General features: G+C 38.7%; 1 long non-coding RNA gene across 2 annotated transcripts in view; it reads right to left on the bottom strand.

Annotated features, from left to right (window-relative positions):
• The window catches only part of LOC148185514 (uncharacterized), a 62,931-nt gene extending 41,467 nt beyond the window's left edge, over window positions 1-21,464 (bottom strand). For both annotated transcript variants that reach the window (XR_015775923.1, XR_015775922.1), the window contains exons 1-2: window positions 21,297-21,464; window positions 20,826-20,972 (exon numbers count right to left, since the gene is read on the bottom strand). This is a non-coding gene — a long non-coding RNA (uncharacterized LOC148185514). The remainder of the gene's footprint in view (window positions 1-20,825; window positions 20,973-21,296) is intronic.
• Window positions 21,465-23,312: the final 1,848 nt, after the last annotated feature.

Genomic DNA, 23,312 nt, shown 5'->3' with positions numbered 1-23,312 from the left:
TACAAATGTATTAGCAGCTAAATATTACCAAAATAAATATAAAATAATTTTATAAAATATAAAATAATATAAATATAAATTACCAAAAGTAAATGGCTCATTTCAGAATGATAAATGTTTATTATTTAATTGTAGTTATTAATGCATTCATATGTAAATCACTTTCATGTTGCAGCTAGTATAAATGGGGCTCTACTCCCCAAATATCCATATTTGATACAATTTTTGCCACAGTGAGAAAAAAATTAATTGTGGGCATAAAATCTAAAATTTTCATTAAAGAATAAATATAAAAGGGCTACAAATGACAACTTGTTGGTTAGTAGCAGAGAGCAGCAGAATGGCTAAAGTAAACGTTAATGATGGGCAAGGAAGCACTGCTGGCTCTGGTGTATCAACACTGTAGAAAATGAGTATTAAAACCATTTTAATATTTAGAATCAATATGTATTGATAAATCAATATTTTTGACAATACTACTCTACATACGGCTGGGTGATTAAACCTATGATATATTATCACCTATTATTTTTTTTCAATTTCTTATCAATAATCTAAATTTGCAAAGAAACTAAAGTTTTTAAATAAATGTAGTTGGAGAAACAAAGTACAATATTTATACAAGATTTAGTGGAATAGAAGTAGAAAGAAGCATAAAATTTAAGTATATTCACTCAAGTAATGTACGTGAGGTACAGTATGAATTTGAGGTACTTAAGTCTATTATTTTCATGCCATTTTAACTTCTACTCCACTATATTTCAGATGGAAATATTGTACTTTTTATTTCACATCATTTATCTGAAATTAGAAATTAAGGTTTTAGCATAAAACAAGAGTTTATAAAATATATTTTGTAATTAATTAAAATACCAGACAACGGAAAATGATTACTTAATTAATTAACTAACCTGTTGACAGATAGTTAATTGAAAGTGGTTTTCTAATTTAGTTTGAGTAAAGGTGGGTGCATTTAGGTACTTTAAAACAAATACATGTACCTGATTGTATATACCTACTTTTACGTGAGTAGCATTTTCAATGCAGCACTAATACTCTAACAGATCATTTTCACACTGAGTAAAAAAGAAAAGTATTTTTTATTAAGTAAAGGATCTGGATAGTTCCTCCACCACTAAGTTTGGCAATATTTGAATTTAAATCTGATAACAGTTCAGCCATTTGCTCATGTTGCCAGGCCTCTTTCTCCATAAATAACAACTTAACATTTACTTTCACTCTGATTGGTGCACATTTAGCAATGAATATTTTATGTTCATACTTGAGATTTAAAACCTAATTACAGTAGCACCAAAACTATATTTAAAAGAGACATTTCCCCCACAAAGAGCTTAATTTAAATAACTTTCAGAAACCTGAAGATGTGAAATATTCATTAGAAAATAAACTCAGAAATTTTATTGTTTTCTTATTTCCTGCACCACTTAAATTTGTGACACTTATGGGATCTTCAGTAATGTCATCGCATCCGTTAGGAAATAGTAAAAAAAAAAAAGAAAACAACAAGTTGTTTATCTGTCTTTGAACCGTTAATCATGAAACTGAGTGTTTTGTGTAGTGACTAATATTGTTCTTAGTGTTCTCTTTTTTTTAAATTAAATGAATCATGTAGCTTTTCATGTTTTAAAACAGTTAAATATAGCTGAAAAGCAGTAAAATAGTATAGATTTTTTCACACTGTGTGGTATCGTACAATACATGTCATCATAAAATCAGCCCAAAGTGTCATCCAAGTTAGTGTTTTAGAGACGGTCGGCAGCAGGGAGTTCTGTGGTGAAAACTGCGGATGGTGATGACTTGGCCTTGATTTGAGTGTGTCGGTAATCAAGCTCTGTGTGCAGTTAATTCTATGTTCCATTATGTGCTTACATGCATAGGCACACGGTGAATCATTGCACTCACACACACACACACACACACACAAAATACCTCGGCACACACACACCAAACAGATAGCGCTCTATATGTGAAGCGTCTCTGTCTCTCCACCTCGCTGTGAGTCATTAGCCATTCCAGACGCAGGGTGATCAGCAGAGCCAGCCTGGCCTGAGACAATTAGAGACCCCAGAGGTGGCTGCACATCACAATGAGCCCTGCGGCCATGATTAAAACATCAGCCGCTCTCTATGCAACGCTGACGGGAAGAGAGAGAAGGGGGGGGGTGAGATCACAAAAAAACATGAAGGGATTGAGAGTTTAGTTCTATCAGCTGTCTATGTTCCTGATTAAAAGAGGGGTTTGTACATCATTTTATGAGCTGGAAGAAGTCATCAAAAAAGGGGTTGAGCTTCATTTATTCTTCATTGTACATAATATTCCCCACACACATACTGTACACACATGAGGGAATTGGAATCTGGTTCATTTTTAATATCCACATTCAAACTGAGAGATGTGAAAATATTCACACAGCACAAGCCCACAGACGCACTTGCGTAAGACTACAGCAGCCAGTGGATTACCACTGCTGCAATGTTGCTATCTCCTTTGACATTTGTGGCTTTGATATGTATCTCAGTGAAGGGAGATTTAGATAGCAAATCCCTCAAGTGCTTCATTGAGCCAAGGTGCATACTTCTCAAAAAGCTTACAGAGACGGTCAAAATAACTGGAACGCCACTTGAAACAGCGCAGCTTTGAAGTAACTAAATCATAATTACAAAGGCGAGTCAAACTATGTTTAATACCAGCCATTGAACTCCTCAAGTCCTTTAAAGCTGGGGTGGGCAGAAATGTGAAAAGGCAAAAAAAAACAAAAAGCCAGTAGAATTTAAAACATTCACCATCCTCCGCCAGTATTCTCCTTTCTGCCCTAAGCCCCTCCCACCCAACAACCACGTGCATGTGCATGCGCTGTATACAGTAAGCCCCTGTTTAACATTTATTGATTTTTCAAATCTTATTTCACTGTAGAGCTCTCCTACTGTTTTAATCAGACCACGAATGAGACAAGAATTAATCGGGCTATACATGAATTATGTCGGTGGAATCAAATTTGGCTATTCAATGGGAATATCTGACAACTTTTGTTTTCCATACAAAGGTTTAAAGTTTGACGGGTTTCGCAAGACAGTCAGTGAGACAGCGGCATTCACTGAATATAGTAAACAAGCTAACAGTACTAACAACAGGACGTAAACATTAGTCAAGTCTCTTTTTTGTTCAACTTGGATTTATCAGTTAGCTGACTTTGAGACCTAAAGACCTAATCCTACATGTCCCATCATGCCACTCGCTTGTGTTTTTCATTGGACTCTAGGTGAATGATAGAAGCCCACATCGTAAATCAGATTTCAGAGAACCCTAACAATCATCTTACAAAGGTTCATATGATAACTAAAGAATTACTGCCCAATGAATTAGCGCCCCTAAGTTAGGAAAAGAATCATGATAGGACGTCGCCATCATGATTGGTCGCCATTACGTTACAACCTTTGTTATATATTATATACGTTAAGTTATGTAAGTTAGGTTTCGGAAAGGAATCATGGTTGAGCATTGTCACAGTACGTGCTTAACGTCAAGTTACATAGGTTAGGTTTAGAAAAGCAAGGTTACGTAGGTTAGGTTTTGCAAAAGAATCATGGTTTGGTGACTGAGCATCGTCACATCACGTAGTTAATGACGTCAAGTCTTCTGGAGGAAAAGCCTGTGTTTGTTTGACCCTTCCACCACCCCAACATACCTCATTATGTGAACTTACTCTACAGTACACATACAACTTCCTTCTTTACTTTGCTTTTGTGCCTTGTATTGTCAGTGATGTTGTCCTTGATGCTTTTGGTGTTTTGTGTCTGTTTTGTGTGGGACTACAAATGGAAATTAGCGACTTGCTAAATCTGGTACAACCGTCTTCTCATTTCTCTATGTATAAATGATTAATGTCACTGCACACTATCCCTTGAGAAATAAATAAAACGGAAAATGGATATTTGTCATGTGATCACAGCTTTTAAGATTTCAGGGGTTATGATACGAAATACTGGCCCATGAGAACATAGCTTATGTAGAATTCTGTTGCATTACTTTTTCGAGGTATACATTAGGGATGTCAGTTTCGATTATTTTACTTTCATAATACTGATACTCATTTTTTAGAAAAAAAAAAAAGACTTTAAATTGATAACTTTTCTTTGAGTCTGGCACACCGTTCACCAGTGAGCTTTAGTGCTGCATTTCAAAGCGTTATCTATTTATAGGTGGTGAAATTTTGATATATCATGATGTTAATGTCTTGACTTTTATTTATTTTCGGTTGGCTTTGCTGACAGATAGCCGGGCAGCTGTGTTATCATGTAGAAACATGCCCACTGTCAGACTCTGCTGTCCACTGTCCTCAGTTGCTCTGCAGTGTGCACCAAGCCGGTCGTATAGGAGCTTACGTTAGCTGCTAGCAGCGCTGCTCATTTGGGTCTGGTAATGTCATCCCAGTGGAAGAACGTGTTGCTGTGGGAACATCATGCCCACCCTCTGGTCTCCTCCCGAGGTCACCCAGCATTGTTCACTATGTTAGCAGCACTACCTGTGCTTGCTAACAGTGACAGTCAACAATGCTTTAAGGGGGTTGCATGGCTCATAATAAGGCAACCAAGGGGGCAACCAGAAGGTGGGCACAATGATTCCATAGCAACGCTGTTGGGTCTAGACCATGTTATTAGCGGTTTTGAGCTGCGCCACAAGCTCGTTAGCTTCCACCGGACCCAGGCTGGGTGCAGCACAGTAAACTGAACTGACAGGCGACATGTGTAACCAGTCAAAAATTGTTTCGGAAGTTAACAGTTAACCGTTGACATCCCTGGTATACATATAAACAGTGCATGAGAACACCCTGACCCTGATGACATCATCAGAGGACTCGGTGTCCTGAATGGTAGAGACTGCTCCAGTCTCATTAGAAACATGCACTCCAGGATGACTGAAGTTTAACAAAGTGGACCTGATCCTAATAAGATACTGACATTTAAATATTGGCAGGTGTTTCTATTATTTCCTCTTTCTCGGGTATCTGTATAAATCTGAGTGTTGTTGTTGTTGCAAAGGAAATGTTTGATATGACATTTGGAAACTAAATCCAGAGTCAGTGCAACATTCAATTATTGCTGTGTCGCTCAAATGTGCATAATGCTCTATGTAAACAATCTGTGACTGCACTATTATCAGCCCGCCCGAGCTTCCAATACTGGCTCCAGTCAAAGAAAAACCAACCTATTCACTGCTATTCCCACTGTGATCTGCCCTCGAATCCCCAGTCCTCACTGCCTCGGCCGACCCTCATCTCCCCCCTGCCTCCCCTCCAACTCCTGCCACCCCACCCTGCTCCGCCTCCCCTCAAGAGCCTCGCTGTCCTCTGATCTGGAGCGACACCACCACTTACCCAAGGCAGCGGTCCTCCCAGAGAAGGTTGAGCTATCCCAGAGTCCCTGTGGTGTACAGCCCTCTGTCCCTCTGTTCTTATGGTTCAGTCACCATTGAGCAAAGCCACATGGGAGCTCCACTACAGCGCCTGCCTAACCCACAGTGGTCCCACCGAAACTCCCAGCACGCCCACTGTGCAGTGTTGTTCTTTCGTGGAACCAGAGAGGATGAGATGTCGCAACTTTGAGATGGATAAAGAAAGAACAGTTGCAGGTCAACTGTGCAAAATTCCTTCAATCTAACGACTTCACTTTTTAAAAAAAAAAACACCACTCCTAACTAAGAAAATGCAATAAATGACGCCTAATTACACGGCAGCCTGCTGGTTAAACCTAAATGAAGGGAAAATAACGCTTGTCGAACACAATTTCGTATCTAATGTGTCCAAGTTGTGGCTGCCGATGCTGTCTCGTCGCATTTGAGATGTTGCCGCATCCCCTCCTGTTCTGACACATGCTATAACGGCTAATTAAATGTGATGGCTGGTATTATTCAATTCGGAAACAGTCGTACCTCAAAGAGCAAAGAAAATTACAAAATTGATTTGATGACAGCTAAATTGCAAGAGAAGGCCTTGATTTAACCAGCCAATGTAAATGAGTCCAATTTAGAATCGTGTAATGCGGCCGGGAGAACGCGGCGGAAAAATGATCAGGCCGGCCAGTCACAGATATTAAAATGAATTATATCTAATCGGAATTTTAGTCACGCTACATTAACTAATAGAAAGTTATTAACATTTCAAGAGCGCGGGGAGGGGGGGAGGGAAAAAAAAGCTTTTGCCTGCAAAATTAACAGTGGCTGGGCTGACCCGTGGGCCTGTAGATGTGAACACTGTAATGACAGCATAATGGCATATTTACATTTAAAACCTCGCCGGCTAATATTCAGATTCAGAATTAGACGTTAAGTCAAGGAATATTTGGTTTGCCCTCGTGGCCTCTCTGCAGAGGGTTTCTGTGATTTCAATAGTACAGTCTAACTTTTAATTTCCTTCACTATTTCTACCTAATCTCTCCTTTTCATCCTCCCTCCACTTGTCACCGCTGTCTGTGGTATGGTTGTAGTATGTCTTTCATCTAGCATGTTACAGTAAAGTGCCAGCTCCTTCCCTTGTTCCCATCTTTATTTATGCCCCTCTTTCATCTTTTCATTAGAGTATATCTATAGAAATATTGCGTCCCCACCTGTGTTTGTCTTTGTCTCTCTCTCATGATGAGCCCAGTCTGTCATTAGGCTAGAAGGCCATCCCTGACAGCTATTTTACCTCTGGCAACAGAGTTTTGTATTTTAAGTGTTTTACTTTTATATTAATTTTTCTTTGCTCACCAATATCACTTCAGTCTCTTATGCGTCTTCAATCCGCTCCGTTTTTAAGTTCAAGGGCTGCGGAGAACACAGAGGAGCGCTTAAAGACACAGCTTTCGACGCTGTTGATACCTGCCAGGTTTTGCTAATTTTCAAAGTAGTGAATATCCATAATGAAACAGCACCCACCAGTCAGCCAAGGACAGCGCAGCATTCAAAGACGTTTCATCACTTATCACACACTGCCCACTGAGCCATTAGTATTCACAACATATTAGAAGTTTCATGGACATCATACAAGACGATTCAGATGAACTCAAAGCATAGTCAATCCTTAATAAAGGCATCAAAATCTTTCAGTATTCACAAAGTTTGTTTTCATGACCGGGGGTTATTCAAATTCCAGTGTTTTTCAGTAAGTGAATAGAACAATTTACAAGCACACAATGTGAATGTGTGTGTGTGTGTGTGTGTGTGCGTGCATCTTTGTGTGTTATTGTTTCTGGGTTTTCGCCGGAGTTGGGCTGACCTCTGGCTCAACACGTTCAGCGCCAGACATCACCGCTCCTCTGCTCTCCTCATTTCCACTCCTCCGCTTGTCTGCAACTGCTCTGTTCATCCGCAGCAAGCGATGAAATTTTTACATAGGACAGACTGCCTTTTTTATAATTCAACACAGTATGGAGGCGAGCAGGAACCGATAGCTCGCAGTATAGTGTGGTGATGTATTTAATGTTTGATATGAAAAAAATGAAGCGTGCTGCTTTCCGCGGGGCTGTCGTCGAGGTTTTAAAAGCCTTCAGGTTTCTGGAGGGGTTAGCTCGAATGTGTGTGTGTGTTTGCAGACACACGAGGAGGGACAATATCTGGGTTCATGTGTCAGGGTCGAATCATAAAATGTTCCCTTTGCAAGATGGTATTTGAAGGAAAACGTGCCTCTCTATGTCCTTTGAGGTTGACACTTTTAGCTTTTGACATTCATATGGTCTGTGTGTGTGTGTGTGTGTGTGTGTGTGTGTAGGTGTAGGTGTGTGTGTGTGTGTGTGTGTGTGTGTGTGTGTGTGTGTGTGTGTGGCACTGAGCAGTAGTATCTATGTTCAGCTTGCTGGTGCCAGCGGTGGTCTGTTTAAAAAATAAAAAATAAAAAAGCAACAAAGAACGTCTTGAGCTCTGACGTCCAGCCAGCAGACCTTCCTCTCAGCCCACCATCTGCTCCCCAGGTCACCAGACCCCCCCACTGCTGCCTGCGAGCTTAGTAACTGGTTTCAATATGCACTGATGTGTGAAGCGCTAAGAGACTGAGCTCTGATTTTCTGTCTACTACAACTCCCCCCGACAGCCATTTTTAAACACATCTCTTAGTGCAGGAAATTCTCCTGTCCAGCTTTATCCTACATGAGCAGAAACACCTCGAAATAACCTTGGAAGCAGGCATTTGACATTTTATCCTTCATACCACAATACATAAAAGCAGGGCTGAAATCACCTATTTAACATGGGGGGACCATTTGAAATCTACACCTCTCTGACACAACCGTTGAGAGGGGCCTGGGGGGGGATACATTTTTTTTTAGAAAATTAGAAGCTAAACTGACCATTATAAGACACTTTGGAACAAAAATCTTGGAGTTGGGACTATCAAACTTTTGAGTGCCATTTTTGGGAGCCAACGGATTGCGGAACCCGAAGGAAAAGTGCACACTCTGTGACTTTTTAATGACATATTATACTATGACTTTTTTTGACATACTAACACTTTAACAGAGCTGCAGTGGCAGTCGTGTGAGCAGGTGCGTCTTCGTGTTTTTCTATCTGCAGAGCTCCAATCATGACCATGAAGTCACATTCAGTGGTCACGGCAATAACCAGTGATTTAAATATTCATTTTCGCTTTGATTTATTTCATTATTACAATACTTTATTTTACTTTACTATAAAAGTACTTTATTTAACTATCTACTTTACTTTATGTGACAAAAATATTGTGATATTATTTAAAGCCATATCACCCAGCCCTACTCATGTTACATTGAAATTTTCTATTTTTCAAGACATATGAAGGAAATGACAGAGAGACACTACAGGTTGACACTGACTCTGGGCTACCGACCCACCGCAGTTGAGCAACAGCAAAGATGCTCTATAATAAAACATAAACAATGCATCACATGCTGTACTAATGGTAAAGAAGTGAAAAGAAATGGTAAAAACTTCAGGTCTGGCCAGCGTTTTTTACAATGAGAATGCAGTGCCACGCAGAAAACATCGACGGCGTGATGAGGTTCTGCATCTTGCGCTGAGCACTGCCAGTTGGACGTTTTTTTTTCCCGAAACACTCAGTTTAAAAAAAATGTTCATCATTGGGTAAAAACACTGTGCTTGTCCATGTCACTTCAGCCATTCAATCAAGTGAAGGAGGGACAACCGTCACAAAGACAAAGCTTCACGTCTTACATGTACAAGTGCTAAACAACAACAGCAATGGAGGAGACATCTGTCAATATAAACATCAGCTTGAAAGACACGTCTCCTGGATGCTCTGTCCTGAATCCCCGTTGACCGGCGGGTCTGAACAGGAACAGAGCAGGTATTCTACCCTGTGCACAACATCTTTACTGCAACCGCAAGCAACCAAAGCATCTCAGCTGAAAAAAACGCCTGCTTACAAAGCGCTCTCAAATGCCCCCACCCATTTCCAGAGAGGCACTTGGCTTTTTTTAATTAGGGAAAAAAAAAACATTTGGAGGACACAGCCCATTAGTGGGTGCGGTCTTCTCTGTTGTGAAGTGTTGTGAAGTTGTGTGGATGAATTAAGGTAGGTTTAAAACAATACAACGCTATACACGGTACAAATTGAATGTTTAGTGTTTATTTTGATGCTGATTTTTATCTGCTAGCTTAATATCTGATATCGCCCCACAACAAGGCCAAAACCTGGATCGACATCACTTTTCTTGTGCTGCTTTCAGACGCCTTTCACAAGTATTGAAACCTTTGAACCCTGAGTATACTGATGCAATTTCTTTCAAAAACATGGGGAAAAAGGCAATGAGCAACTTGGTCAGAAATATTCCACCAACTGAATGAAATTAGTTGATTTCGAAAATTATTTTTAAAACAGGTAGGAAAAAAATGTCCAGGGGTTAAAAAAAATAGTTTTATCATGATTTTTACCAGGTAATTTCCTTTTTTTTTTAAAAATTTTCATATTAATTTTCAGCGAATTTTCTTGCACCTGTTACCACTTTCTCACTAATTTTTGTGTCATTTCTTTTTTTTTTTTTTTTGTTTCTCACTGCCTTCCTCACATGTTTTTGAGCGAAATTGAGCCAATTTGTTCAGGTTTCAAAGGGTTAATGGTCTCTGGCAATGGTTTCTACTGGGGTACTGCAACACCACTCAGACAAACCACATGCAAAACTGCACTACACCGTAATACTGCAAATTGCTGTCTTAATTGTTTTATCTCAATACATTGGGAGGCATTTTAAGAATATTTGAAGGTTATAATATTATATATATTATGATTAACCTACTGAGTAGCACAAAAGAAACAATAAGCAGCTCCATAGAGCCTGGTTACATAAATAACAGTTAAGTGAACCCCAGATTTGTGGCAGATTTACCATCACAATTCACAGTAAATTTGAAAAAAAAGAGTCTTTGATATGAATAAAAGACAGCTGATGGATAACAAAAAACAAAAAAAAAAGCTTCTGGGATTCAGAATCTGTCAGCTTCTCTGCTGCTCAGGTGGTACATGTGCAGACAGAGAAGGATAGCTTGTGTCAAAGGCTCTTCTGATTTGCTGCAATGGTTTACCCTGCAGAGGAACAGAAGCAGCCGAAATGTAAAGTGTTAAGTGCAGGTTACAGTGTCCTCTAAGCAACTGCCTGCACGAGTCTAGCAGCAAACATCTCTAAGATGTTCAAAGTAAAAATGTGTTTGAGGATTGATGCATCGTGCAGTCTCTAAGGTACGCCGAGCAATTTAATTGTTGTTTTCTTGATACTTTCAGCCTGCAGCCTCACACATACCAATAATTTTCTTTTGCTACCTTGCTGAGATAGTTTGAGATGTATGCAGCATGTTGTAGTTACTTTATATAATTAGACTCCCTGTAATGGCAGGTTGAGGGGGCTGCAGGAAAACGACTGTGGACAAAGTCAGTGAGTGTGTGTGCATCTGCTGATCAGTTTTTTATGTCCCTGGGTATGTATGTGTATGTGTACCTATGCATGCTGGAGACCAAGGTGAGCGGCAGGGGCACGTATACAGCGTGTGTGCGAGCTTGCATGTTTGTGTTTTGGTGTGAGAGCGGCGTCTGCATTACGGCGACTCCGTCCGTTAGCACACCGAGGAAAAAAAAACGAACAGTTTGTCTCCCCCCACCACTTTACAAATGAAATCAGTGCTGTGAGGCGGTGGATTAATATCATAAGGAAGGCCAGAGTGGGCCATTAGAGTGGTGTAATGTTGCTCCGGGGCCTTGTGATGGATGGCCATCGGCGCTACGGCCCTATTTGCACACAGTCACCTCTGTGGTGGCCGCCATTAGCAGGACATGGGAGGTAAGGGCTAAGGGATGGTGGTGAGGTGGCTGGACCAAGGTTTTATTAGAGAGGTGTGTGTGTTTGTATTGCTCCGTACATGCCTGTGTGAGTATATGAGTGTGTTCATATGCGATTATGTGTTTCTAAAATTGTGTGTTTGTAAAGTGTGTGTGTGTGTGTGTGTGTGTGTGTGTGTGTGTGTGTGTGTGTGTGTGTGTGTGTGTGTGTTCCGACTCTTCAGCAGACAGATGTTGCGCTCCCCGCCCTCCACTCTATCTAACGTGTCTGTCTCTCTCAGTGGACGGCGGTAGTAGGCAGCAAACACACTCAGTGTAATTAAGACAAATTAGCCCGGATGGCAGCTTGCAATAACAACAACATATGTTGGGAGGTTTGTGTACAGAAGAATACAATCAAAATCATCATTAGCAAATCACTTATCGTAAACAGAATCACATTTTCCACCTTGGAGCTCTTGTAGATTAATAAGATGCCGTGATTTCTTTTAATTTATTTATCTTATTACTTCCCTCTTTCATTACATTTTTTTTTTCACAGTGCACAAATGCAGTTTACAGTAATGACAGTGCCAGATTAACCATCAAATAAAAATTCTTAGCATTTTCTGAACAATGAGTCCTTGATTAGAGAAACAAATAGACAGCAGGAGCATTTATGTCTGGTCGACTGAAATGCCACAATTAGACTCTTAATCTGTAACTACCAAGTGTAAGCTCATGCAAGCGATTAAACTGCGAGTTGCTGGAAAACTCTGGCAGACTTTTAATGTTTTGAGCTGTTTTAACTCAAGAACCTGGTAAAAGGTTCTTAAAAACACACATGACTGCCAAATGCTAAAAGACGAAGGTTAAAGTTGTTTTCCACTTTGGAACCAAATCAAAAAGAAACTCTGATTTCTCCTAATTTATGTATCTCATTCTTCTACTCTTTGCATCACTTTTTTTCCTTTTAACTCTCGCTCTCTTAGTTTCTCTCTTTTTTTTTTTGCGATGGGCTCCATGTTTTTACCTTCCTCTGTCACTTTCAAGATGTCTAGTCTCACAGAGAATAAATGCATTAAATAAATATTCAAGACATTTTTAAAGCATGACTCATTGATTTAAAACATTGGGAGACACTAGCAGCTTCTCATTTTTAGTCGACTGCTATGCATTTATTTTTTTTTACTAAAGGCCCCAATACAATATTTAGAACTGTAGCTTTCAAGTGTAAAGTTATGCTGAAACTCTGTGAGCAGTTTGAAAACAAAGTCTCTAGGTGACATTTTAACGTTTGAAACAAATGTGTTTTAACTCAAGACCCTGGTAACAGGTTCTTAACAAACACACAGGATTGCAAATGCTAAAAGACAAAGGCTGAAATTGTTTTCCGCATTGGAACCAAATCAAAAAGATACTTTGATTTCTCCTAATTTATTTATCTCTTTCTTCCCTGCTTGCATCACTTTTCCCCTCCTCTCAAGCTTTCCAGTCTCACACAGAATAAATGCCATAAAAACAAAAATAAAAAAATAAAAATCCTTAAGATATTTTTTTAGAATGAGACATAGACAAGAGCAGCTTTACATTTTTGTCTGTTTTTGGCTATGTTTTTTGTTGTTTTTTTGTACTCAAAGGATAAATGCCACAATTAAATAATTTGAACTTTTGCTTAGCAAGTGTAAGCGAATTCTTAAACTCTGTCAGTTGTTTGAAAACGTCTCTGGGTGATGTTTTAATGTTTTAAACTAACGTGTTTTAACTCAAAACCCTGGTAAAAGGAATTTAAAAAGGCACATGATTGCCAAATGCTAAAAAATTAAGACTGAAGCTCTTTCCTACTTTGGAAGCAAATCAGTTTCTTCTCATTTATTTTTCTCATTCTTCCCTCCTTACATCACTTTTTTTCCTTTAACTCCTGCTCTCCTTATTTCTCTCGTTTCCTCTCATGACTTAGACATGATGTCACTCTTAACTCATTGAGTGCCACTGACGTATATTTACGTCAAAGTGTGTTTTCGGCGGCTGGCACAAGAGGGCGCTCTCACACTCCCTGTGTGTAATTTTGGGGCTGCTGGGATTCGTAGTTTTGGGATAGAAGCGTTTACTTTGAAAAAAATCGAGTGTTCAAAGCAGGCCCGGTCGCCCGAATACTGCAGGTCATAATAATGGAAACGGACTCCGGTTCTATTTTGTGGGTTTTCTCTCTCTGAACCGGGGCCATGATTTGTTGCTTTGTGCTGTACTTTGCATATTTATTTTACAATACTCCCTTTCACAAAAATGCATTTTTCTCAGCTTTCTAGAAAAAAAAGTGGTCTTTTTGATGAAACTAGCCTCTATTCAACCTCAGATAAATCAAGAATGAAACAAGGTTTTCCATGACGAAAAAGAGAGTTTCTTCTTTCATTTGAGCTATTCGGTGTTTTCGTACAAAATATTCTGTGGGTCTTGAAAGATGACTCAAAATGGCCAGAAAAGCTGGCACAAGCCACTTTCCTTTATATAATAGGGCTGGCACTCAATGAGTTAAGATTTCTGGTCTCACACAGCACAGATACTGATTACAATGTGCAAGATTATAAAAATTCTTAGTAGTTTTTCAACGATGGGTCCTTGATTTCAGACAGAATTAGACAATTGCACAGTTCTCATTTTTAGCTGACAGTTTTGGACGCTGCACCCTTTAGCATCTGTATGAGATGCACTCCAATATAAACCCATCCGTCATCATTGTTAGACGTCAGAGCAACAGCGTAAGACAGAGAAAGTCCACTTGAAACACAGAAAAGAGGAGATGGGTCCAACAAGTCAACGACTTTGACCCAACAGACTGGTGTATGTGTCCCATGTGAAAATATAGACAACATTGAGTTATTTTGTCGTATTAGTTATTAGTCACGCGAGTCCACCACAATGTTTTCCTAACCGCTACCAAGTTGTTTTTTATGGCCTAAACCTGTTGCCAAACACTTCTGTAACGGTTAAGTTGGCTGTTTATGGTTAAAGTAGCGATGAAAAGATATTAAATTTGTGTTTTTTATTAACCCCTTGAAACATGGATTAACATAAGTTTTGTTGTGATGCATTCGGACGCCTTTCCTTAGCCTTTTGACGCTTTAAAACCTGAGCAAATTGGTTTAATTTATTATGAAAACATGAAACATGTGGAACAAACTGTCCCACAGATTACAATTAATTTTAATGAAAAATTGTTTTTTAAAAAAAGAGTAAGGGATTGTTAGAAAATAATCCAAACAAATAGGGAAAATGTCAGAAAAGACAAGAGTATTTATGATTCTAATAATTGTATACAGTTACAATTATGTTACAGAAAAAAAATATAAAATAAAATATAAAAAATAAAAGATATTAAAATAAATACACTTTAAAAAAAATCAACACTTTTTAAGGTCATTTTCTTGTCTGTTTCTGTTTATCTTCAGGTAATTTTCATACTTTTTTTTTTAATTTTGGTAATTATTGGCCATTTTTTTGTTAAGTTGCTTAAGTTTTGTCCTGGAGAGTTCTGCAATATGGCGGCGATGTTTGCTGCAATGGGCTGACACAGTCAACGTCTACATCTTTATGCCGATTCTCTCAACATCAAGCTTTCCATTCTCACACAGCACATATGCAATAATAATAAAGGCAGATTAACCATCAAAATTCTCTACCGTTGTGGATTTTGTCGACTGAAATGACAACTGACAAGGAGAATCTATCAGCTGTAGCCAGCAAGCCTTAGCTAATGCTAATGGAAAATTTGTTTCTTTTCATTTATCTCCCCCATCATGTTTTTTTTCTCGCCACTGCCGCTCTCTCTAATTCTTTTTCTCCGTGTTTCTATCGTCTTCTTTCCTGCCCTTCTTCTCCATCTCTCTGTCTTGCTCTATCGCTCTCCATGTCACTGCCCTTCTCCTCACTTCTCTCTCCATCTCCCTAAACATTTCAAAAGAATGAATTACTTTAGGCTGTCACTTGGCCCTGGCCAAGAATTCATTTTTGTGGGTCAAGTGTTTCAAACTGTCATCTTTGACAGGAACCATCTCATACAATAACTACATGGATGGACCTTGACTTGAAGTGCTTTCGTTTTTTTCCCCCTCCTCTCTTCATATGCATGCTAAAAAGATCTCGGCTATTGTTGGTACAGAAAGAGGGAGGGATGCAGAGATGGGAGAGATAGAGAACGCGGAGAGTGTAGCCGTGAAAAGGGCGGCAAAGCAGAGATCAATACTGGATTAATGGATTCAACTCGACCACATGCAAAGTTATATGAGGAGTGAAAATATCAAGGGCTCTAGCTGAGTACTGAAATGTTCCGATGAGAGGATAAATAAAGGGACTCGACTCGACAGGAGCGCTGCAACATTTAGCGATGCCAAGGTCTTTAACATAACTAATTCATTAAAGAAAAGGAAAACACATAAAGATCCTGGATCAATGTGTGCAATAAGGTAAAGATGGCATTGAAGTGAACATAAAGTCTGTGTGTGTGAATGTGTGTGTGTGTGTGTGTACGTTTTCTGGGGACAGCAGGGCTTCAATGGCATTGGACTTGAGCAGACAATCTATTTACAGTGTGCTCAGGGGAGCTTATAAACAAATGTTGAGTAATTTCAGCCAGGAGTAATTACCCTTGCCGCTGACAAGGAGAGTGTGTTAGCACTCCCCTTCACCCTCGGCCCTGTCCAGAAGGCTTCGAGCTTGTGCGCAAACACACACACACACACACATGCACGGACATGCACAGATGCACATCCACAAAGTAGAGAAGTTCCTCGCGTACGTGTGGCGTTTGTCCAGCAGTCGATACCACAAACACCTCCCCAGCCTCTCGGTTTCACCCCCACGTTTGAGAACGAGCTGATGAAATATTCCTGCCTGCTCGGAAAAAATGCACTAAGAGCCCCGAATGTTCAAGTCAAGTTATTTATTGAGTTTATGTTAATTAGCTACAGCTGATAACCTGCCACTCGCAAAGTTTGTTGTTTTAATCTGCAAAAGTGACGGTCCATGCCTGGAAAATATGCGCAAATGTGATAGAGGTTTATCAGAGAAAAAAAGCATGGTATTTCTGAAACCCTGAAAGGCACAGTGAAGAAAGTTAAAAAATTAAAAATTCTGGGCCATGTTGGCCAAAACGTTTATCTCCTATGTTGGAGAGTTTAAGTAATCTCTTGTGTAGGAGATAATTTCTCCCATGAGATAACATATGTTTTGGCTCACACCAAAAACGTTTCACCTTGTTTCTCAGGTCTTCCGTATGGAGGACATAAAAAATTCAAATAGATTTGTGCGCCTTTGAGCCAAAGCTCAACAATTCGAGAAACATGCTAATTTTATGTCGAGAGTAGGAAATAATATCTCCCAAGAAGGGAAGAAACTTGGATGTTTTGCAACATTGTCTGGAAAAAAATCGGATCAGATCGACAATTTGAGAAATGTGCTTATTTTCTGCAGAGAGTTCAATATAATATCTCCTAAAAGGACACAAACGTAGGTTTTGGGCATCATTACCCTCAAAAAATGTTTTGCCTGGTGTCTTTCACAGCCCATTAAAAAAAAAAAAGTTTCCTGTGGTCTCTCAGGGCTTCTATATATGAGAGCTCAAAAAAATCAAAGAGATTCAAGTAGCTTTGAGCCTTAGATCGACATTTCGAGAAATCAGATGATTTTTTTGCAGCGAGTAAGGAGATTGGTAAGCCCCTCATATCTGCACACTAAATATGAAACTACACTTAACCTGGCTCCATCCGCCGTTTAAAAAGATCTGCATACTGTATACAATTATATGCCCGTTTGTGTACGGATCAAAAAAATGAGATATGATGTTTAATGGTAACAATTTATATTTCTTGAAATCTTTTTTTCCCCTCTAGCCAGCTGTATTCCCCAAATCTACCTCCAGGCTCAAGTTAAGCTACTTAATAGATGTTATAGATGTGATCTTAGTAAATATAGATAACAGAGATTAGTCCAGTTATGCTCTGTCAATATTTAGTATAATTGCAATTGGTTTTCCAGCTACGCAGTCTGTTTCTGTTTCAGTTTTGGGGATTTAAAAAGTCCTAAAAATCACCTTTAAGCCTTGATTTATCTGGAGACTTTTGCCTGATATCACTTACTGTCTCTGTTTCATCAGTAATGCATCTCCTGTGTGTAGTTCACAAAGATTTTTTTTGTAAAATTTTGAGCTTTTTTGCAACAATTGTTGTCAAGTAGAAACTAAAACAATACTGCTTCCAAGATAACAACAAAGCAACATTAAAAATATATATATATTTTCTGCAGGATGGGTTTCTCTGAGCCAACAGCTCACTCGTCTTCATTAGGATTCTGCGGGCACGGCAATCAGGCCAACAGATCATGTTATCGAATAAAACAAACAAGCAATCAAAGTCACATTCATTGCTCCATTGTTTTACATTTTAATCATTTGCTAGACTTAATTACAGGATTGAAATGTAACTAACGAACAAGCAAATTAATTTTCACCTTAACCTTTGAAAGGCAAGCAGGCCAGATACAGGCTTTATCCCATCTGATCGATTATGATCTCTCGGCTCAAAACGGAATGGATTCCCATGCAAATTTAGCCGGATCAATCTGCATCTCAGCAGAATCAATGAAACAGCTTTTTCTAGACCTTCCGCGGACAACTGTATGATTAGGAGATGAGATGATAACGACTGGAGAAATAACAGGATCTCAACAGATTATATCAAATCAAAACAGAGGGAAGCTGGAGGCTTGAAATGGAACCAGTGTTGTGTGTAGAAAAACAGAAACTACAGCATGTCAAAGCAGAGGAATGAGTGTAAAAGAAAAAAAAACAAGAGAAAAAACTACTTCTCCTATTCAGCTCTTTAAATTCCACATAGTGAAGCTTTAAAAGCCACCGCAGAGACCCTTTCCTCCCTCATCCCTGTCTCTGTTCTCCCTGCCTTTGATTCCTACTGAGCAGGGTAAAGATGTGAGAGAGGTGCCTGCTTAGGCGGGGTCTCCTGACAACCGGGCGTCACATGTATTCTAGTGGTGAAACTATTAAATAGCAAGGGAGGTGCTGTGTGTCACATGCAAACTGAGCAAAAGCTCCGGGATGCAGAGAGCGAACAGGATTGAATTTACTTCCACAATGGAAAAAAAAAGTTATTTCATTGTTATGAGCAATGCAGGAGGAGTAAATCTATATTTAAAAAAGCTTCTCAACAGCAAACCCTTAAAAACAGTATCTCCACATTCTCTGCAATACACACACTCGCCAAGAGTTACTGTAAATGAGAAGATCGATAGCGCTCTCATATCTGTAAGCTGTATATGAAGCAATAGCCAGCAGGCCGTTGCAGTAGCTCGGAATAAGACTGTGTAAAAACACAACTTACTTCAATACTTTGGTTTGTGTTTTGATTAATCTTTATAAACAGATATTTTGGGTTCCCACATTTTCATGGATGACATTTCAAAACTTTTTCATGAGTTTTTAGGAATGCAGGTTTTTTTCATTTTCTTGCAAAACTCTATTCAAACATGATTTCAGCTAACTGGCATACATGAAGATAGACACGGAGCACAGGGCGGAAATGAATACGTGATCGGAAACACAATGCTGTCACACACTAGACTTCTGTTACGTCAACAGCTGCACAAAATAAATTCACTGCAATGTTACATTACATAGAGGGTTATCCACAGGAGATCGCTGCAACAACCTCATTATACACAGCAAAATTACTTTTCCAAAAAGTTCAATAATTTGTATTTATTATATGACTTTTCAAGGTCTGGAAAATGTGATTGTGAAATTTCATGACTTATCCAGGCTTCCATGAAAATGGTAACCATGGATATCATGCAGAATCTGTTGACAACGGTGCAAGATTTTGGTATCTAAAGTTTTGTTGACAAATCACACTTGAACAGCAACCCCAAATACTGACCAAAAAAAACCAAGCTTTGCTTTGATTTGCTTCAGCTGCTCATCAATCGATCTGACCTTATCAGCACTGATCGGATCAACTAATCACTAAACCAACCCGCAACTCAAACTCACACCCAAAAAGAAAAAAAATGATGTGGGAAACACTGAAAGCAGATCATAACTAGCAGACAGGAATACAGACTAAAGACCAAGAGATACGTTTGAAGTGCCCGCTCAGTTATGTCGAAACATTACTGTAAACTGGTACCAAATCTGCATTTCACGCACAAAAACTCTTAAACCCATCCAGAATAAAACACAAAATCTCAGAAAAATATGTCTTTCCCTGTTTTATCTCACGTTGGTTTGATTTAAATTTATTTGAGTTCAAGAGATACATTTAACTTCAGGTGCTTCAAGTTGTTATTCAGCTTGTAATTTCTCTTTGAGTTCACTCAGTTCTGGGTTCACATTTTATGTTAGTTAGGCATATTTTTAATAATTTATTTATTATACCTCAATGTGCAATAGGGTTTTTAATGTGCAGTAAGTGTTCATATCACTGTCTTCAGAGTAATATTTGGTGCAATATTTCAACTAAAGCACTCATCTGTGGAATTATTCAAATTTGCAATATTCTTCCAACTCGTGAATGTTAGCTATATTTAACATCTAACACATATTGTATATACTTATTGTTATTCTAATACTGTATGTCTGTTGTTCATTGTGGCATTACAAGCGTATTTTATTTTATTTTTTTAATTTTTGAACTTACATAGTAGTTTTTATGCACTGTATAGCAGCAAATGGCACAGTTTTCTATTTTATACACTTTACATACTCAGCACAGTATCCATATTAAAATTTAAATGTTCACATACTACTACTTATTGTCTATTACTGTATTTTCTTACGTTCATATTTTTAGGTTCTTTAATACCCAGCACATTATACATACTTTACTTTTTTAATATTTCAATATTTCCATATTGTGCGTATTGTTTGCCATTACTTGCACTTATTCCTACTTGCTATTTTGCTTTGCTTTGTTTTCTTAACTGTAAAGAATCACAATTTTCCCCTGGAGTTAAATAAAGTATTGCTGATTCTGATTATTTTACTGGCTTCTCTTTCACTTACCAGTTTTTTAGTTTCAACAATTCATATGTTTTGAATTTACAGTTACACTATCTATTTGCATGACCATTTTGGCACAAAACAAATAAAGCAAATAAAACTCAATTAAAACAAGAATTAAGACACAAAACCTCTAATGTCATAAATTAACACTTTTAACCTCACTTTAACTCCATACACTCAAACTTCAACTTCAAATCAGTGTTTTAGTTAAGTCCTTCAGTGATGTAGTGATAGTTTATGAGGTGGAAGTACAGTGAAGATGGGTAGATTACTGAGAAAGAAGAGGATTTACTCTCATATGTATTTCAATAACTTTTTGGCTGACAGATATGCTGTAAAATGCCAAAAATGGGTTTGTATAACACCACATAAACCTTCATATACCCTCCACTTAACCGCTGTTTACAAGCTCAAAAGAATCCCGCTGCTTTTTGCAGTAAAATGCTAAAAGTTTAGTCCTACCGTGATTCAGGCGGATGAACCGGAGTCCTGCTCCCTGCAGTGGAGGTTGGTCCCGGGGATGCAGATGCCTTTCAAACACGGTTTCTCCACAGTTTTCCTCGCCATATTCGTTCTCCATGTGTGTCCAAACACCAGCTAAATCACCGCCTGTTGTATCAATGCAACACACAAGTAGTTTAGTTTTACGTAATTCAGAAGAAACGGGAGTTTTTTAAGAGGAGTGGTACCTGAAACGCCCCCAAACATGCCGGCGGCGTTCACCGCTGTAGCTGTAATACGCTGAAACATTGTACTAACTAGAGTGAACTTGACTGTGAATGTCGTGTGTGGCTTCTGAATTAGCTTTACACGACAAAAAAAAAAACAAAACACACAATAATAACTTAGTCACACTGTATTAGCTTAGCTACTAGCAATTCTGGCTAGACATTAGCACGCTAACGGACACCCGAAGATGCGTTTTTAACTCACCGCGTCCTCCTTCGAAACTCCAACAAAACCGGTATCCAGCGACAGAGACAGAGGGCGAACACAAACCCTCCAAAAATGGGAAAAAATAAAAATATACATTGGTCAAAATAGCTTCGTTGCTCTTATTTTTAACGTCTCCTCGCGGTCTCGTGTTTGTCTTTCCTGCACGCGGCGCTACGGTCGCTCTGATTGGCTGTTTCCGCTTGTTTGGTTAAAGGGACAGAACACAAATATAAAACGCAAAAACAACCGCAAACTACGATAATACAGTAACTGTTAATACTAATTAACAAAAAACAACCTTCATTTATTTGCTTACATTGCATTCATTGTTTTTTTTACATTTACATTACATTTTTTAAGGTTCCATAAATCCAGGTTATAATCGCATAAAGATGAGAGGAACTGCCGAGTTATTATTGTTGTAAATAAAATTTTAACTGATTACATTGTCGTTTAATCCATTGTTGACATAATAATCTTGATTACTGCAGCTTTAAGTTAAATTTCCCTTTGCCTGAAAGCACCCAATTTTTTTTTTTTTAAAAAAAGGCTATTGGCCAAAATATTGTTATATAATTTGTTACATGTAAAATAATCATTAGGTCATTCAATTCCTAAAGAATACTGAGCACATGTCCTTAAAGTCAGTTACAGGTTTAAAAAATAACATAAAATAAATAAAAAGTAATAGCCTGAATAAATACATAAATAACATTGGCTAAAAGGTCAATGAAAAGATAGCAGCACAAAGTATAATAATAGATAAATATGTTAAAAATAATAAAATGATATAACATCTTGTACAATGGTAAAACAGACATAAATGTATTAATGAATAGGCAATAAATAAATAGATGAGGTTCCATTAAAAGGTAGGTCTTGAGGTTGATTTTAAAAATCTTTCACACTGAACCTTTAATTATACGATTTAAACACCTTGGTTCAGGCAACTCAAACATATGTTTGGAAAACCTCTGCTCATGGCAGAAAACTTGCATCGGTTGCATCAGCTGGGAATAAAACTGAGGTCACTGGAGGGAAAGTCACATTTTCACATTCCACCGAACCATTTCAATGTCAAACTTCTCTGCCGTGTCCTCCCATCATACATAAATGAGACATACACTATCTCCAGCTTTCCACTTATAGAGGATGTCATTTGCATTTTCACACATTATGCTCAATTCCTATGTTTAACATGAGTGCATATACGTGTGTATACCGTACCTGGATATGTTTCTGTAGAATTAAATGCATACTTCTTTGTCCTTTCTTTGAACAAGTTTTCTCCCCAGCTGATATAATATGCTGGGAGGGTGCTGGGCTACGTTAAGCGCCATTGTGTTGCCTTGGCCGAGGACTGCAGGAAGTTGTGCTTGGCACGAGGCCCAGAAGCAAGGTGAGGACAAACACTCCCAACAAACACTCACAGACATCCACAAATCTACGTACCTGCTCCATAGTACACATCGGTTTGTGTGTGTGCGTGTAAGTGTGTGTGGGTGGGGAGTGGGGATGAGTGTTGTGGACGCATGTGAGCACGTGTTTGAGTGTGAGTGCACATGTATGAGCAGGTCCACCTTTCATCTGCGCTGAGATTTGGAAAGGCTTCACTTTGCACTGGCTCCTTAATTCTCCCTTAATTCATTTGTGCTCCAGATTCACTTGGCTGCTGGGATAACCTGGGAATGATAATGAAGCGGAGAGGGGGAAAGAAAGAGATAGAGGGAGCGGGGGACATGAAAACATCACAGCACATGGCTCCTTCTCCTATCTCCCCTTTGAATGTGTTCGGAATGGATTTAGGGTCTTTTCACCGAGTCTTTTAAGAGAAGATGGATCTTATTAGTGCTGATTGCTAGTCATAGGACGTTTTCTGCCTCGGGAACCCACCTTACTTAACCCTTTCACACATTCACAGAGACTGGAGCATTACTAGAGTTGGGGTTTGATAGCATTTTTATCAAGTATGAATCCGGTATTGACTCCTCTTATCGAATTTGAGTCCTATCA

The sequence above is a fragment of the Plectropomus leopardus genome, chromosome 24 (genome assembly GCF_026936395.1).
Source record: "Plectropomus leopardus strain MGB_pleo_1.0 chromosome 24, ASM2693639v1, whole genome shotgun sequence".
In the NCBI taxonomy this organism is placed as follows: Eukaryota; Metazoa; Chordata; class Actinopteri; order Perciformes; family Serranidae; genus Plectropomus; species Plectropomus leopardus.
This window is presented reverse-complemented; position numbering and strand designations above follow the sequence as displayed.